At 41.4% G+C, this 19,049-nt stretch overlaps 1 long non-coding RNA gene across 1 annotated transcript; it reads left to right on the forward strand.

Annotated features, from left to right (window-relative positions):
• Positions 1-202: 202 nt before the first annotated feature.
• Positions 203-17,922, forward strand: LOC106015430 (uncharacterized). Its single transcript, XR_005265219.2, has 3 exons — positions 203-993; positions 7,361-12,284; positions 15,779-17,922. It is a non-coding gene; the product is annotated as an uncharacterized lncRNA (long non-coding RNA).
• Positions 17,923-19,049: the final 1,127 nt, after the last annotated feature.

Raw genomic sequence — 19,049 nt, forward strand, 5'->3', positions numbered from 1 at the left:
TAGCAAGCCACAGTTTGCAAAAGACATGAACTAAACCACTCACAGAAAACTCATGACCGAGTGGAAGAGCTACATTTGACCCCAAAACAAATATTTTCTGCTTATTGAGTCATCTTCCTCTCCTGGAGACTATTACATCAAATTTTAAATTAATTTATTTCACCATTTTCTCTGAAATATAGTCCTGTGCTCTACTGTATGTTGTTTGTATCTACTGTGGGCTTTCACAGACAGCTCGTTGTGGTTTTTGAGATTCACATCTTTAGTAAAGCGTTTGGTATTTCAGGAACGGAATACTTATTTTCATAGATTCATTGTATGGTGTAACTACTACGGCATAATTTTGATTTGTTTGCTTCATTTGCTGAGGACTGAAGCCTGTTCCAGAACAATCACTGGGGCAGGCAGGCGGTCGCAGACATTCCTGTCATTCATTATCTGTCACACGAACACTGTAGGAAAAAGGCACTCTGCCGAGGTTCATGCTGAGGCCATTGGTGTGGGCCTCAGATATCATTAAGGTGTTTCATCACAGGCATTGAAAATTTCATAGTGCTCCACTCTTATTTTGTTTGTTTGTTTGATTGTTTTTGTCCTGAGAAAAGATACAACTTTTAGTGTTGGAACATCAAAAAGCTTTAATTTTTAGAGGGTACTGTTTTACTTTTTCTTTATACAAAGGCAGTGCGTAATAGTGTTCTCTTTAAAAAGTCAAATGTCGATTTTTTAATGCTTCTTCCTCCCAATGTTTTTAGATTGCTTGAAGCCTTCCTCTAAGTATTCCTGTTCCTCTGGAAGCTGGCTGTTTCCCTTGTAAGGGGGAGGAATCGGTGACCCAACCGAAAAAGTCATGAAAAACAGAGAGAAGGTTGCGAACAGCAAAGTATGGCGTAACCTGTGGTTAACTCACTTCCTGCTAGGGTGGGAAGGGTGAGTTTTGATCCCTGCATTTTCTGACACGGAGGAGAACTTGAGTCTGCCTCTGCTTTCTGAGTGAGTACCTGAACTGCTTAGCTACTTTTTCCTGGGTATTTTTACCTTTTTGTTATGCCTGTACATTGTTCAGAAGCTCTATTTTAGAATTAAGGAATATATTTAATGTGAATCAATATTTTTCTGAGGAAAAAGTATTCTCGGAGAGTGTCTGACAAGCTGTGTTTTAGTAACAAGGGCCTACCTGGGAAAAGGGAACTGGGAAGCTGCTGTAGTAGGATCAAAATGGCGCAAACCAGCAGCTCGGGACTTGGCTGTAGACACTATCTTCATCCTCAGGAGGAGCAACATTTGTTTCAGTGGGAGGGGTGGCACGGTTTCCCAAAATGAGGACAGGAGGTTGGGAAGGATCAGTGAGAAGTTTCAGGAGGCCGAGGAGCATTACTGTGTGTGGGAAGGGGCTCTGTGTCTCCCCTTCCCATCTCATCTACCAAGGTAGATGTTGAGTGAAGCAAAACCCCTACTTCACCCAGTGGGCCATCACCTTGTTCACAAATCTGAGGTCATCCAGCATGGTAAGAAGTAAAGCTGTTGCTTGCTTGATCAGCCACACAATTCCAGCACTGAGTGTCGGAGGCAGTGCATGACAGGGTACTCATGATCCCATCAAAAGGTCATGCTTTGCCAGGGGTGTGAAATGAGAGCGGCACCTCAGCTCACTCCCCTCTGGAGAGCAAGAGAAAGATTTCAGACTCTGCTACGGTGACAGAGGGGTGTCCTGAGCTTGGGCGGACAGCAGGAGTGTGGCGAGGCCAGGCGTGCAGGATTAGCCACAAACTGATAAAAGAGGGGGTTGGAGCCAGGCATAAAAACGTGGAAGGAGGCAACCCTTTGTTCAGGGCAACCACTTGTGTGTAGCCAAGGTGTTCTGCCCCTCATATTTTAACCTGTTGTAAAAAGACAGAATGTGAGCTTTGCCATGAGGGTAAACTCTCTGTTCAAACACAGTAAACTGGAGCTGGATGTAGATGGTTTGTAATACTGCAGTCAGATAGCAGGAAGATCTGAGTTTGCAACGCTTAGTTCTGTGCTAATCCTTGGCCTCCCACTTACAGCAAATTAGAAGTAATAAAGTGTTGTGATCAAATAGGCAGGAAGTCAGAGCACTCTTTCTGCAAACATCTTTGATAGTGAGAGAGGATAGGTAACGCCACAAAAATACAAAAACAAAACCAAGAAACTAAAGCTGTCAAAATTTTGGACAACTACATACTTCAAGGGAGCAAGATCATTTTTTTTTTTTTTTTTTTTTTTTGGAGGTGAGCCCAAAACTTTTGCTCCACAGTACCAAGACTCTTCCAGGAACCAAGCGGCTCTGTGTGCCTTTCCCAATACTCACAGTGTTCCTTCTCTGTGCTCAGTGGGACAAAGTGTATCGCTGCAGTCCTGTCAGAAGCAATATTGTATTTCCTCTCTTCCTGGCACAGCTGTTTGTGAGTTTACTGTAGTAAAAAAATGAGGTACCTAATGCCATTTGAAAAATGCCCAACACACCTAATTGAGCAAAGCCAGATAGAGGAATAGTGATAATAAGCTAAAGTCTAATTTGTTGCACGCCTGAACAGATTTGATAAAAGCCTATCTGGGAGCTAACCAAAGGTTAAAAGTGGTTTGAAATCCCTTCATATGATAAGGTGAGGAGAAGTAGCATAACCTCAGCTGTATTTTATGACCTTGATCACTTTTATGTCAGCCAGTAGTTATATGTCTCCAACTCTATGGTGCAATCAGGCTCTTCAATGCAAAAGTACAAAATTTGCCCCATGATGTTTTGTTCAATAAAGGTTTACTTGTGAGAAGAGATTGTTCTGTTCTTGGTGTGCAGTTTTTCAGTGTAACAGAGTATCTTGGTTCAATGTGGCACATGATATACTTTTCTTCCCTTTGAAAATGATTTGGCTTCTACTCTAAAATTTTCTGGCTGAATACTGAAAATAAATGTACAAACTGTATATAGTTCATATTTTATTATGAATGTATAATTACAGGCTCCCATAAAGCAGGTTTATGAAATGGGAACTGCTACTGACTAGTAATGTGAAAGTTGTTGCAATGGCCTATTTCCATCTGTTGCAACATCCTGTAATATTTAATAAGAACACAGCAACTTAAACATTTAATAAAAACAGAGCATGAAAGCATGGAACGAATCAATGTAAGAGTCTATTGATATGGGCAATGATGATTTTCCTCTAACATTTTTCTGTAGCAGTCAAGATATACCATTCACAAAACGACATTGCTGGCAAGTAAGCAAGATGTGTTTAGTATAAGACAAGCAGGTGATGTTATTACTCAAGCAGAGACAAAGAAGAATAAAAATCAAAAATGAAAAGTAAAGATGTAAAGATGCAGGGAATTTAACAGGGTTGTAATCAGAATGTAGTGTCCGTATCCCACTTTTTTATTTTATTTTATTTTATTTTATTTTATTTTATTTTATTTTATTTTATTTTATTTTATTTTATTTTATTTTATTTTATTTTATTTTATTTTATTTTATTTTATTTTATTTTATAGCTCTAACTCCAGGACTTGTCAGGAACAAAACTTAAACCCAGTTTTGTTCACTTTCTCCCCAGGGGACAGAAGGGGCGTTAGGACGAAAAGCCATGGGCAGAGTCCTGGGGCCTTGTACTCACTGCACCTCCTGGCAAACAGGACTGGGGGTCGTGTTGGAGGCTCTTCCACTTCACCCCCTTTCTGACTCACAGCAGGAATTTACTATGACAGCAGTGCTCATTATAGTGTTATGGAGATCTGGTAGAGAGAAAACATGCTATAAAACCATGTCTGTTTTGCATCCAGATCAGCCTCTTGCCATAATTAACTGCCAAGTTTTCCCATGCCTGTTCTCACACTGCTCGTGTTTGTCCAGATCAGCAAAGAGCTGATCCTTGTCGCTACAAGCATGCAGACAATAATCAATAGCTATGTGGCCTCTGATTTAGAAGTCCTTAGAACAGTAATGTTTTTGGAAAAAACTCATGCAATGCTTAAAGATAAAACAGGTAGGTGCCACAGGTAGGCTTTATTGAGTTCAGGAATGTTGTTAAATCTTTTTGACCTTTCCAAACTTAATTAAAGATTTAGTATGGCACACAGATATACATTGCTCTGACCCGTTTCTCCAGATGGGCAGACTTCTACTGGTATAAGCTGAGTGATTTGGGGGGAGCACAGCGTGTCCTGCAGGACTGGGGACTGCACTGAATATGTGCATAGCAAACAGTATGCACACAGGCCCATTTGTAACAGCAGCAGATGTTGACTTGTGCCAGCTTCGTATTTGCATAAGTGGCTGAAAGAGATGTGCTTGCAAGTATATGGATTTATTCTCCGTAACACTCTGTAAAAGGCCTAAATGTAAAGGAACATTATGTGGTTGAAATACTAAAGAGTTCATGTGCAATCATAAATCTGCTCTTACATGACCATACATCTGTACTGCTGTTTCCCCAAAGCCCCTGCCAAAACCTCAGCTCAAATGAAAAAAAAGAAGTCCTGCAACTTGCTGAAGCCAGTGGGAATTGAAGTAATTCTGCAGCTTACTACATACACCACATGAGGAAAGTGTGTGATAGATTCTTCAAAGCTACAGGAAAAGAAAGTGTAAATTTGAATAGGAGACCATATCATGGTGCAACATTAATATTTGGTGTAAACAAGCTGTAAGATAGGTGGTTTTTTTTTTGTTTGTTTTGTTTTGTTTTTATGTGATTTCCTAAATTTCTCTGCAGGAAAAGAGCAAATCGAGAGACATGCTGTGCTTGCTGTTTTCCAGTCAAAGTGCCTAGACAGCACCAGAAATGGGGAAGTGAAATTACTTGGGGTAGATGGATTATGCATTAAAAATATTATAGAGAGCAGCCAAAGTGCCTCAGATTGCTGTCATCCACTTAGACCCCTGGCTGCTGCTGGGCCTACCTGAGGTCTATTTTGAGGGTTCAGGCAGAATCTATGTGGTGGCACAGGCCTCATACGAGTGCTTTTTATGGGGATGCATTTCATCCCAGTTGCATAACTGTCAACAGCTGCAGTCCATAATAAACGCGGTATATGACAGTTGTTAAGTGGACCTCTCATTTACTGCATGTATGTAGAAAGCACTGGAACTGCGCAGCAGCAAGTTACTGTGTAATGCTTCAGTCACGGTAGTTTTCTGAGTGAGGTGAAAATGTTTTTCACGTTGAGGCAGCAAATATATGCTGACAGGAATTCAGTTCAAACATGAGATGCCATTGGTAAGAGGCCACAGACACAAACACAAGCTCGCACCAAGTTGTGATCTAGCTTTTTGGAATTTGTGACCTTCAGCTCCAGAAACATGGGCTTGGTAAGATAAGAAGAGCAGCTCTCCTAGCTCACCCGTAGATAGGGAACTGATAAACACTGAAGTGGTTTGACATTCCTCTCTGCAGAGCGCAGGGCTCCGCGTACATATGATATAATTACAGCCCAACTTCTTGTGACCGTAGTTTTCATGCCCCACCATCAGCCAAAGCAGACCTCCCACATCAGGAAAGCCCATATGTCATAGGAATCAGCAAAACAGCTTTAGCAAAACAACTCTGTTTAGGAGGTCAGCAACTTTCTGAGTGATCAAGTAAGGCAGATACCACTTGGCTTTATAAGCCCGTATGGAGCACCACTGAGCGTGTGTGAGTATATCAATAATGTTCCCGTAATCTTCAAATGCATTGCAGAAGGAGCTTTGCCCTGAATAATCTCCTGTGCTTAAAAGCATTTGCAGTATCCACAGATATAATGAGCTTAGAAGACTGAAATAATCAATACTCTTTGTTTATACTTTTCTCATACACTGAAACAATTAATAAATATTTGCAAAGCCTTTGTGGGAACATTGCCACAGTTGTCAAGACTCACTACTGCTGATGAAGACATGCTTTGTGCATTGCTCTGCATTGCTTTTTTTTTTTTTATTTTTTTTTTAATGTGTAGATCCCTCTGCACAGAAGAGAGGTGGTGGTAACTACAGAGCCTCTCTGCTTGTGCAGTGGTAATAGAGGTCATGCTACATTTGCAGCCAAATTTCAGGACTCCTCCCTCTGTCCCACTGATTTCCCTGCACCCTGGGGTCTACTGTGATGTAGAGGACCTAGGAGGCAAGTTGATGAAAGAAGAGGCTGGCAACCTTCTCCTGAGGCTACGGGGAGCTGGAGGTGCTCCAGCACAAGCTTGTGCCACGGCTTTCACCATGAGACCAAGATCACCAGGTCGGATCCATCAGGCCCAATGCAAATAGGAAGCAAAGGAAGACAGTCCCAAATGCAGTCCCTGAATCGAGCTGATCCCATTTATCATGAAGCTTAGCCATACCACAAGAGCTTTTGATTTAGTATTGCGACAGATTCAGGTATCTGTCATCACTAAGCTTCCCAAACAGTAAGGCAACCCTGAAGTGCTGCTCAAGATTATCTCATGAGCCATAATTTTTCTGTAAAGCCAGCAATAAGCTGTATCATATGTCATATAATTGGTAGTTCTACAATTACATGTTATAGAATATTTATGTACTGAGCCTCATACCAACTTTGATCTGAATCATCTCCTCTTTTCCTTTCCTTTCAAGAAAGAATATCTTTCCTTTACACAAATGAACTCTGTATTGACAGTGGACAATGACACTATCTGTATATCAAAAATTATCACTATCATACACTGTTCCATCAGCTGAAGGCTTAAAAACAACCTTGTTGCACTAATTACAGAGATTTCAGTGTGCACATTGGCAATGCATTTACACACAGCGGAATCCCCTGTGGGCAGAGGGTTTCACAAGCGAAGTCTCAAATTTGGGGAAAACGCCTGAAGAAGAACGTTTTTTTGAGGAATCAGACAGTTCAAGCTGTAAATCCATCCTCTGAGCTCGAGTGATGAACACGAGATGGAAATCAGGGCACACCCAATGGCCAATATTTCCAGGGCAAAAGGAGGATGCACCTTCCCCTGGCTCTAGCTGCTACCTCCTCTGGCAAGAGGGAAGAAGCAGGGCAAGGCACACCAACCTACCTTCCACTAGAGGAGCTACCTCCACCCAAAGGCTAGATTTTACCTGGTGTTGCACTGATGCAATTGCAGTGAAGTCAATTTGGACTCATTATCTTGACTTGCTATTTAGACCACTGTAATTTGTTGCTATTTGAACTACAGCAATGCCCCAGTTAGGGATGTGAAGAGGCTTCTAGGCATGGCAATAATGTTGTAACACCTGGTGCACCAAAGTAGCATTTGGTTCTTGTTGTGCAAATTATGGTAAGAACAGAGCAGTACGAAAAACACTGTAATTGTATTCAGCTTGCTAAAGATGCAGTTGTGTATATATGTTGTGTTTTCTGTTTTCCAGCTCGTGTGACACAGCTTGGTCACATCCCTAATGTGTGTGAGGACAAAAGGCTGTATTGTGCATGAGGAGAAATCCACCTGAGCTGCACAGGAGTCACATCATGCTCCTGCAGATCTCCTGCCTGGGAGACCGGGGATGGGACATTCCTACAAGAGCACCTGCCTTGAACACAGCTATAGCACGGAGCGCTGTATCCATGAAATGTACATTTTGCACTCTGATGAGATGGATTTGCTACTTTTTTTTTTTTTTTTCTCATTCAAGTCAACTGTTCTTTTATGTGGAAGAAGTCAGGAATAGGCTTTTTGTAATTTATTTAAAATAGCAAGAGTCCAACCTAATATGAATTTTCCAATGATAACCACTCCATGTCACTAATGAATAAGTACTTCTATACCATTTTGGAGAACTGCCACCATTAAGAAGTCTGCTTTTTCAGAAGGAGAACTGTTCACTAGGAAAGGAAAGGTCAAAGGCAATTATTTTGTCTAAATCATCATGACTATTTCTTTTGATAAGCTCTCTAACAATTCCTGGCATGGCCCTTAAACTGACTGAAAATCTAGCTTGAATAGCCTTATCATTGAATGTTTGTAGTGTCATTTTCTATCCTGAGTTTTCATTTTAGGCCAGTATTGGAAATGAAAAAATAATGCTGTCTTGTTTCGTCCTGAAATGTACCAGGCCGTACCTAATGGCTTCCCAGTTCCTTTCTTTATTTATTACAGCCCAGAGAATGCACTGTAAGAATTTATTCAATGGGAGAGGGAGACATTTTTTCAGGCCCTTCTAAGATATCCCTGCTTAGTACTACAATGTAGCATAATTAGCAAGTGGTCCTGATAGAAGATTATTAGAGAATATCCTAGACCATCCTAGCAAGAGTGCATTGAAGGATTTAATTAATTTTATTTATCTAAAACACACATCTAAAGAAGTAGTATTTCCTTCTAAAACCCTACCTGACTTCTCTACTACTTCTATTACTTACTTCTGATTTCAAAAATTGCATAGTGGTGAGCTTTGTATGAGCATTTTAGGCGCATCCTCCCCTTACAGATTTACTGAAGTACAAGAGACTTGTGCATCAGACAAAACCTGGAGCAGTAGCTTGCCATCACCTGTGGCATCTCCTTAGGATACAACAAACTCTTTGACTCCTTGTTCTTGAGAAAGGGTGGGAAGAGACAGTACAGATTCTGCTGCAGGAAGAGCAGCAAAGAAACAAATTAGTTTGCCATTTTGTTTCCTTTGCTTCCCACTTTTGGTCCAAGAGCCAGTGAAGGGTGAGGTGGAGGCCCTGGGAGGGGACAGGGCAGTGCCATGGTGAAGCCATCAGCTGCTGAGGATGTTTCAGTCTTTTTTCCATTCAGGTGCCTGGGTAGCCTACAGGTTTTAAGTACATTTAATTCCATCCTGGTGTTGGATTCTCTAGGACTAGTAAAGCCTAATCAGATATACCTAACAAGAGTAATAATAGGAACAGCAGTAACAGAAACTCGTTCATAAACAGACCTGTGAAATTACATGAAGTAAGCTAGAGCTGTATAGGACAGAACAAAACCAAGGACAGAATAAAAATAGGACAGAATAAAAAGGACAGAATAAAAAGCAGATGGGCATGTGGTTAACAGAGAGGAATATATTTTTTGATATGGGAAGGCAGACGATCTATTTTTGATCAACCATATCTTCACTGTCAATATAAACTACAGTTAGGGTGTAAATGTGTTAGGAGGTAATGTGTTTATATGAAACCATATTTTGCTTAGGTAATTCTCACAAACTAAATATATTGACCACCGATAATCCTTTGCAGTTTCTTCTACACATCTACTGTTATTGTCTATAAGAAATGTTTGCGATAATTTGTTCGATGGTTTTAATTTATATTAAGGAAACCATAAACCATGTCATAGGTTTCTGCCTAGATCCGAGTTCACATGCATATGGAAGGAATGACTTTCTAGGGTGGGATTACTTTCCTTTTCTTTCCCTGCACATGTAAGCCTGCCTGGTTCCAGTAATTATCATGGAGCTGAAAAACAGTCTTTGTTGCCTAATCTCACACTGACTGTGTTTTTACACAGCTCGTGCTTCCAGGGACATGTCAACATGAGAACGTCTGAGACTGCCAGCTTCTGCTTTTCTTTAAAAAGGTCTGAGATTTCCCGGTTGCAGACAAAGATTTGGAAAGATGAATACTAAAGCCCATATGGATCTACAATTTATTGTTCAATCAATCTCAAGATTTTGGAATAACTCAAGTTATCAAAATTATTTTCCCACACATTTATTTGTCTTCTTTTTCACAACAGGGAGGGAAGGAAGAAAGAGAGGAATCCACAGACTGAACTTTTTATTTCTATGTGAGCTGTGCAAGGGAAAGGCTGGTTACTTAGATTCCTTCCTCCTCATTACCCTGACACACATAAGGGCCACGCTCAGTTTGGCTCCCGGGCAGAACCAATCATGGTAGCAATTTACTGAAAAACATGATGAAATAAGATCCTTAAAGTTGACAATGCCTGATGTTCGGAATTAATTAAAATACACTTTTGTTCATGAAATAGCATGAACTGGAATGCTCTCCCTTCCTCAGAAATACACAAATATTAGGAGCAGCTTCCTGTCAGCCAGAGCAAAAGGTACTTCATGCCTTTGGACCTCAGTTCCAGGCACCAGCACCTTCCAGTTTCTACTTTTTTTTTTTTTTTTTTTGGCCCACTTTACATGGGCTCTTTATTGCTCAAATTAATCTGCTGGCTGGATTAAATTCTTGTTTTTAAATTTGAGAGGAAAACGGACAAAGAGAAATCCAAGAAGAAATTGAGCAAAGCATGACACGGAGGTGAAATCTTGTTTTCCACATATGGGGCCAAATGTGAAGTCAGTGGAGTAACTTTGAACTTACAGCAGTGGAGCTGAAAGCAGGATTTGGCCCCTGAAGTCGTGGATTACCAGATTTAGAGCCGAATGTCTGTAGTCCCATTTCAGTTTGGCTCTGAGAAAATATGAGTTCTGGACATGGTCCCAACTAGACGGGAATTATTTCAAACAATAATCTTTTTGTTTGCATAGCATAGGGTTTCACTTAGTTATAAATACATCTTTTAAATTAAATTTCCCTTGAAAAACAATGATTTAAGGAACAAAGTGGTTTGTTAAACTCCGGGTATTTTCAGTGAAATCTAGAACTTGGGGTGGGGGCTATTGGAAGTCCAAACCACCGTTTAGTTTTGCCATGACCACAAGAATAGGATGTTCAATCACAAGCAGAGAGTAAGCTGGCCTCACAGTTGCCTTTGCTTTTCCTGTAACAAGACAAAAAAAAATCACAGGCAGCAATGGCACAGATTTGTTTTTCTCTCTCCCTCTCTTCACTCAGAGAGGACAGGCAAACCATGGCCTTCAAAACACTTCATCTGTGGACCACACACAGAGCCTGAGGTTAACGCTATTATTGCTCCTTTGTCAGGCCTTTTTTGTCAGCTCTGCCAGATGAATTGTTCATTTCTTTATTAAATAAGATTCTTTTCCAGTAGCTGTCTCCCTTAACCTCAAAATAAACCCTTTCCCTAGAAGGGGAAGATCAGCTGCTCACAGTTGTCCCCATGGAAAAATGGCAGGGTAAACATTTCACCAAGGGACATTGTAGAGGGCTCCCCGAACCCCTTACATTAAAGTTCAAACAAACAAAAACTAAATGTATTTTTCCTCTCACTTTGGGGCTAAAGAGTCAGCATATGGTATTTATGCTGGACTCTGATTAATTCATTTCAGAGAAAACTGACCTTCAAAAAGTAGAACAAAATAAGGGCTATTTATTATTATTATTATTATCATTATTGTTATTATTATTACTATTTTTACAAAATGTTAATTTTTTCTTAAATGGACAGCTATCTATGAAACAGAAAACAAAACAAAACAAAACAAAACTCTTTCTAGAAATCCTTTTTGCTTTCTGGTATTTTTCAAGAAATGAGCAGCAACATCAGGGCTGTTACCTCAAAGGAAGATCCCTGCCCTGTGTGTTTGGGGCAGCTGTAACTTAAAGTATCAGCATTTCAAAGACTTCAGAAGGTTCCCCAAGACTTTCAGACTACCATTACTTCTCCTTGTTCGTTTTTCAGTTCACTGAAAACTGACCCTCTTCATTGCCCTAGGGCTATGAAAATAATTTCTGGATCCAGGGGTCCGACTTTCTCTTTTTTATTCTCTGTAGGATAAATTTCCTTCTGGTGCAGCCTTTTTTTTTTACCCCTCCCTTTGTCTTCCTGTTTTCTCTCGCCAGTTCTCTTCCTTGCATATTAACCCCTCGCTTGTTCATCTGCCCTATTACACATTGTATTTCACCTTCAGGCTCCACTCTTTGCCCTCTTCACAGAATTATGGGTTGGTTGAGGTGGGAAGGGACCTCTGGAGGCCACCTGGTCCAGCTCCCTGCTCCAGCAGGGCCACCTACAGCAGGTTGCCCAGGACCGTGTCCCAGCAGCTTTGGAAGATCATCAGAAACACACCCAGCCCTGGCACTGAGGGGAAAGTCCCACTCCAGAATGGGGTGGTAAGACTTGGTGTGAGCCTTGGGGCCAATGGATCCCAGGTGCTACCTTATCTGTCTCCGCACCTGGTCCAGAAGCACTCATGATCTGACCAGATTGGGATCTGATTTCCTCTTTGGTTGACTGGCAGGTGCAAGTTAATCTTTCCTTTCAGATGCCCTCAACAATGTGGGAAATATTTTAATTTCCACCATCTGGGTTTTGTACTACATGAGAAAGAGGATTTCCTATTTTTCAGTGGGTATGCCATCTGGATGAACGGTGTCTTCCCAAGGGAGGCTATTTTTGCAGGAGTTTTCCCACCAGGAAAGGCCAGCCGGCACACCAAGTTGGAAACACTGCGATCAAATCCAAACTAGGTCAGTTTCATTACTTATTGTGGTTAATTATGCTGTGCTTCGAAGTCTGCTTCGTGCTGGGAAGAGAGGAAGCAAGGAGAACTGTGAACTGAGCCTGCTGGCGTTGCAGCAGGAATGCCCCAGGACGAGCCACCCCTCTGGTCCAAGTTCTCCTCCTCTACCCCTCCTCGTGCTGTCTGTGCTCCTCGCAGAACAAGAGCGGGTCTCAGTCATGCTGATTTGGGGTGCAGAGAGGGAGACCCAGCATCAGGGCAAAGATGACTTCCTAGAATGACCCGTGAGGAAATGGCAGGGGAAATTCACATTTTTGTTTCTTCCGTGGAATAGGCAGATATACACAGGGCCTACAGAGACAGAGAGATGTTTCTTTGCACATCTTAAACTGCAGTCAAAAGAGATTTCTGGGTCCCTTGCCCCAAGCATAGGTGGAAATTTCCATCCAGCCTATGCAATTGGTATCAGGGTAAGTTATGAGGTGGAACAATTCCTTGCAAGCTTCCCAGAGAGGTTACTGGGGACCAGTATACCTGGGACAGGTGTTCCAGGGCCACAGAAAGTCTCATGGAGATTCCTCCCTCTGTTGAGAGTCACAGAAACCTACCGCCCCATTCCTTCAGCCTACTCAGTAGCACCAAGTCGGTGTTTTAGAAGGGACACATTTTATCTGGAAGTTCAGACGTCACTCTGGTGTGCCAAAGGTGAGCCCTAAATATTTCTGCCTTAATATTTGATAATGCCAAGGTGTATTTTAATATATGACCTGCTGAAAGTCCCACGTGGCTCTCAGTAAGAAAAAGCTTATGATCTGTAACTGCCATCGCGGGCCATTTCAGGAATTCAGTTATCTATTAGATAGTTTTCAATTTTTATTAAAAGCTGTAAGACTTTCTATAATGTTTTTATTTCAGATCTGCCATCTTGCAGGCTCATATTCTGAGCCACTGAGACACAATCAGCAAAATATAAAACTATATAAAGTCTATTATAAACTGTAAAACAAAGATTCAAGATGACAGAACATATTCACTCTTCTGAAGCCACAACAGGAGACATATAAACAAACCTGATTTCTCTGGCATTGCCATGGCTAGGATTTTATGGATCTTTTCATTCCTCTAATCAATACTTTGCTCAACGCTGACTCTTCTTTTCTGGATCTAGTATCCAGAATTTTCCTGAAAGATATCTTTCTGATGTGAATATAAATTTTCAACAAGTTTGCTTTTTATTATCCTCATATTTCTGGATTTCATTGTGTTGCCTAATAGATCTGTAGTTTTTACACCTGAAAATGTTCTCATATCGCTGCTTGCACAAACATTTTATTGCCAAGAATAGTTTCTCTAAAGGAAGAACATTTTCTAAAGTTGGATCAATAGTACGGCTATGTAATCCAGAAAAGAAAAATAGCTCTTCCATCATCCTGTTGATTTTTTTAAGCAGAAATGTAGAACCTCATTTTCATATTTTGACTCCTCTAAAGCATTTTAGTCTATCCTTTTCATGAGAGAGAGACCTTATTTTGGTTACAAAACTCAGGAATTTCATTAAGTCTCTTTGAACGATAAAGGATAGCTTGGCTAGTACACAGTACGTCCTTATTTCATTCCTAATCTCCTTATGTAACAGACCCTGCGACTCACATGCTTTTTCAAGTTTCAGAAGCCCTTCATGTTTTTTTCCATGGGGCGAACAAAACAACGTTAGCATCTTTATAGCAAATCTTGTTTAAATATGGCTGTTGAGAGGTAGGCAAGAAGGTACACTGTGGTTTCATGTGCCCTATACTTGCTGTGTGCAACATTTAATTATGAATAGGAGAAGAACTTGAAGAAAGTAGGCACAAACCCTGCAATGCTTATATTACTGTCCGGTCCCACTGGGAATCACGGCCACTCTGATACTCACTGTATTCACTCAGTAGTTTTTGCTGGAAAACCTGTGACATTAAGCAGAGACAGATTTCTGATGCCTGTGAGTAACAGTCAACATTTCAGACATATAAGGTTCAAGGTATATACAATTCCAGATGTGGTCTATGTTTAAATAGTAAACCTCAATACAATGTATACATACCATAGCCGTTAGGAGCTAGCACCTATATTTTTCCCTGGTGTGTGTGGCAGTGCACTGTTTTTATATAAAATTTCCAGGAAAAAAAAAAAAAAAAACAAACAAAAAGACCAGACAAATTTTTGTCTGTTAAAGTTTCTGAAGAGGATGGTCAAATCAGCCAGCAATCACAGCAAAAGGAGAAGAATAGTTCAAGCAGTGTCCAGCAGAAGAGCACCTAAAGGAATCACTTCTTTCCTTTGGTGGAGTTCATATTGCCAGATTTACCCACTCTTTACATTTTCATTCCATATCCTAGGGAGTTTCCCAGACTACGCAGCATACTGAATTTTCCCCACAGCAGAACAAAGAATTAAATCATTTATGTAATGATATAAAAACCCCAGAGATCAGGTGTGAAATGAACAATGCAGGCTCTGGATCAGCCATTTCTTAGCTCAAAGTTGAAAGTTGAAAAGACAAGATGTTGAGGATGTCAGCTTTGGCTGACTTTTTCTAGAATCAGCTGAAATATTTGGTTTCTGGGCAAAACAGGGCTGAGGCATTGTCAGAAGTGAGCACAGAGACAAACCCAGGCAAACTCAGGAGCAAAGCGAGCCCTGTACTGTTTGTCTCCACGCACTTTCCATTAAGTTAGCATTGGACCTCACCGTGGCTAAATGAGAAGGTGCTGGAGCAGGCAGAAAATAGTAAAGGAAGAGAAAGAGAATGGTTTGGAGATTGAGGAACATAGGAGAGTTTCAAAACAGGGATAATGCAGACGCAGCAGCAGACGAGACATTAAGGGAAGAGGCATAACCTAGGGCATCCTAAGGCAAGAAATTGTGCAAATGTTGTAGTGGTCCAATTCCTCACCAAACACTTTGTGCCACGATTGAAGGTTTTCCAAGTGCTTAAAGACTACCTTGGAGACTTCAGTGGGAGATTTGGAGACACTGCAGAGATGTCCTTTTGGCCACCTCAGAAGAACTGTTCATACTATGGGAGGTTGGAAGAGAGAGCATGAACATGCAGCCCAGACACCTACCTTCTGAGGGAGGGAGGAAGGAAGCCTGGGGGTTGCGAGGCTGCTGTTAGCATCACCTGATGTACACTGCATCCCATCGATTGCACAGCATGCTTGTGGCTGCTCAGTCCCCAGCTCCCTTGTGAGCCCCAGGTCTGGGGGAAGGAAGTGGTATGTTCTCGGCTGAGAAGGAAGCCTGGGAAAGCAGCAGGCACAGAGGATACACCAGAGAGGCTGTCATTAATAGCTCTTGGCAAACAAAACACTGGTCTCTTCTGGTCTTGTGCAGCTGGCTGTCTAGGTGTCTGGAAATTGGCTGAATGAAAAGAGTTGCTCTCCCTGAGGAGGTACACACAGTGGGGCTGTAGTAAGTGCATGATTTCCTTGATACTGAAGGCATATAATTTCTGTTCAGCAGAGGGAACTGCACGCAAGAGACCATGAAGTGACCAATAGAACTCCAAACGTCATCAGGAGACATGCTCAAGTGCATGCTACGAAATCACAGCTGTTCATCGTGTCACTGGAAAGTGCAGGAAGTGCAGCTGATGGGATGTTTCACCGGCAGGTCTGAAGGAAGCTGTGCTGTCTGTGGAGAACACCGGCAGATGAAAATGGAAAGCGTCTCACTGCATGTATCGCAGGCCCCCACTGCCAGCAGCTGACCACGGTGTGGGCAACACCTGGTGACAGCAAGGGGGCAAGTTACAGGATTAAAGAGGCACAGGTTTCTGTCTATCAGTCACTGGCACAGCCCAACAAAACTTGGAGCCAATAAAAACAGATGGCAAGGAACCATCACTGAATGTGGTAAAAACAAAAGCCAAACTATTTATTCTAACTAAAAGTAGGTGAGCAAAAAGCCACTCTTAGGAGCAGACTCAGCCAGCTCGGAATCCCATCGAAGCAGCCAAGGAGGACATTCCAGAGAAACTGGGGAAAAACTGGGAACAGCATGTTCAGCTACTTTCCCTGATGAAAATTTCCCTGAGTTAAAATAAAAACATGACATCCCAAAATGTCTGACCAAAAGGCTTGCTTTTCCCACAGGGCTTTGTAAATGCGAATTGCGAGAAGTTAGTGTTGTTGAAAGGAAGAGAACTGAACCATCTGAAACGTGGTGCTGGCAGATATCCTTGTGTGACTGCTGGGCAGGGAAGGAGAGCAGCAATGTTAGGAACACTGCTAGGGAAAGCCAGGGATGTATCTGTGGGAAGCTGATCACAGCAAGGTATGAGACAACCAGTAGAGAGGTGAAAGCAATTAACTCGGTAAGTGTTATCAGAAATATTTGGGCAGCTTGCATAGCAAAGTACTCCTGAAAGAGCATAGGGAACATCTGAGTGGCATGAAAGGAAAACCAATCCACTAGGAAAATGGGAACATAAAGAATACAATGCAGTTATTGCAGTTATTAGAGAGGATCTTTTATCAGATCATGATATTTTATCAGCAGATTCATCCACAGTTGACACATAGACACCACACGCTGTCAAATTTACATTGCGTGCTAAATTAATTTCTCTCTATATATTTTTTTCATTCAGTAGACAGTTAACCTAACCACACTTGCCTAACAATATATTAGCTTTTATTTATTTCATTTCTTATATTTTCATTTCAGTAGCATTTTGTGTAAGTAAATCCTGGAGTCCGGTAACTGCTAGCTATCTCCGAACGCATGTATCTGTGTAAAAGAACTGAATTTATGTGAGCCTGAATATCCTTAATGGATAAAAGTTCTTGGCAACCATGAAGCAAAGGGAAACGTACTGGCTATAAAAATTGATGAAGCGAGCATTTTTGAATTTCTCACTTCTTAGAGATCTTTTCCAAAGAACTAAGCATATCTTTTCCAACCAGTGGAATGTGGCTGAAAATGCAGTGTTGCAATAAGTGTCTATCTAGTCCAGGACAACAGGTTATGTTTTCAGACATACTAGCAAAAACTTCATTTATTTAACCCATTTTTAAATACTATTTAGCCTTCTGCATGAACAATGACAGGAAAAAAAAAAAAATGAGGCCTATGAATAGCTAACAGATTTTTCCTAAGCCCTAACTGTAAAGGGAACTGAATTTCATTTAAAGTACATTCAAACAGGTACTGATGCATTAAGAAGAAGACCTTTCTGTCTTTAAATCATTCACAGCTGGCATTGTCCCATCAGTGATGAATTATACGACATTTGATGATACCGTGCTTGATGCTACACAAATACCCAAATGGGGAAAATGCAATTTTATCCCATGGAGTTTCTCATCTAAAAGACAAAGCAGACAAGCCAGAATACAAGGACTAAATTCCAAAACTTATGTTTGGTTGTGTGCCTCCCTCCACTCTTTCTTTGTCTTGATGGCGGTCTACAAGTGTCCCAGCCCATATCTTGCAGTGATGCTCACACAGTGGTGGTTGACTCCTCCCCTGCTGGCAGGAAATTAACCTCCAAGGGCTTCTACTTTGAACCTTGCAGAACTGGCTTTGTCATTATGAAAAGATGAGCTTACTGGAAGGCAAAATCCTAAATTAAATAAAAACTTGTGCTTGTCATTAAGAAATCTTCATATAACTTTTGCAGCACAGAAACATAATCACCGTATCAACCACATCTGGAAGGTGCTTCGGTTTATTCAGGAGGAGACACTGGAATGTGAACGCGGGCTAGGCTGGGCCATAATAAACTTTAAGAATGCAAATCAGGCGGATTGCAAATCTGTTATCACATATTTTTTTCCAGAAACAAGATGAGAACGTTTAAAAAAGAAAAGCCAAACCCTTAGGGTCAATTAATGCTGTTACACTATGGTTGAATTTGACTCAAAGATCAGAGTGCATCATTTACAGTAAATGAGCTTTTGTTTCTGCACTTAGATGTTGATCACTATTCTGCTTTTGATGCAGTCTTTATCAGCAGTTTCTTTTCCTAATTCTTTATTTTCTGCACTGCATTCCACTAGAAGAATTTTTCTTCCAAAAAATTGTGTTTTCTCTGAACCCAACAAAGGTTGGAAGGAAACAAATAGCGGGCTGTTTTCCTGATGCGGATGCTGGGACAGTGTCTAGAAATGGAGGCTCTTAGGCAAAACCTTATTGCATTCCTATGCATAACTGCTGGTTTGCACTAGTTCAGCTCTATGGCTCCTTCAGCGGGACCCTTCCCTCTGGCCCTTCCAGCAGCCAAATACACTTTCAGCAAATGTGAACTGAAGTTTGTGCTTTCCCAGGATGCAGAGGGTAGCTGTCCTCCCAAAACTCATCTCTGGAGCTACTAGGCAGGTGGGAATGAGCCATTTGGTTATCTTTTGATAACTGTATCATGATTACATTGTTCTATCCTGTTTTCTGTTCTTGGTTGGTATGCTGAGGAGTTCGAAAGATAAAGTCCCCCATGGACCTGTGAGACAGAGGAAGATCTCAATGATCCTTCCATTGACATTTTAGGGCCCTTCCCAGGTCTCTGATCCTGCCTCTCCTCATCAGCTTTGGACATTCCCCTCAGTATTACCTCTGCCAGAACAGGGATCCTAAGAACGATGTGCCCAGCCTGAGGCTCACCTACAGCCCACTTCAGCTTCTCATCCAACAGCAGCACTGTAAATAAGAACAGCCCCGGAAAGATGTAAGATCTCCAAAACATTTATTTGCATATTTAAGAGTCCCAAATCACCAGGGCACTGTGCAGATT

The sequence above is a fragment of the Anas platyrhynchos genome, chromosome 4 (assembly GCF_047663525.1).
Source record: "Anas platyrhynchos isolate ZD024472 breed Pekin duck chromosome 4, IASCAAS_PekinDuck_T2T, whole genome shotgun sequence".
Lineage (NCBI taxonomy): Eukaryota > Metazoa > Chordata > Aves > Anseriformes > Anatidae > Anas > Anas platyrhynchos.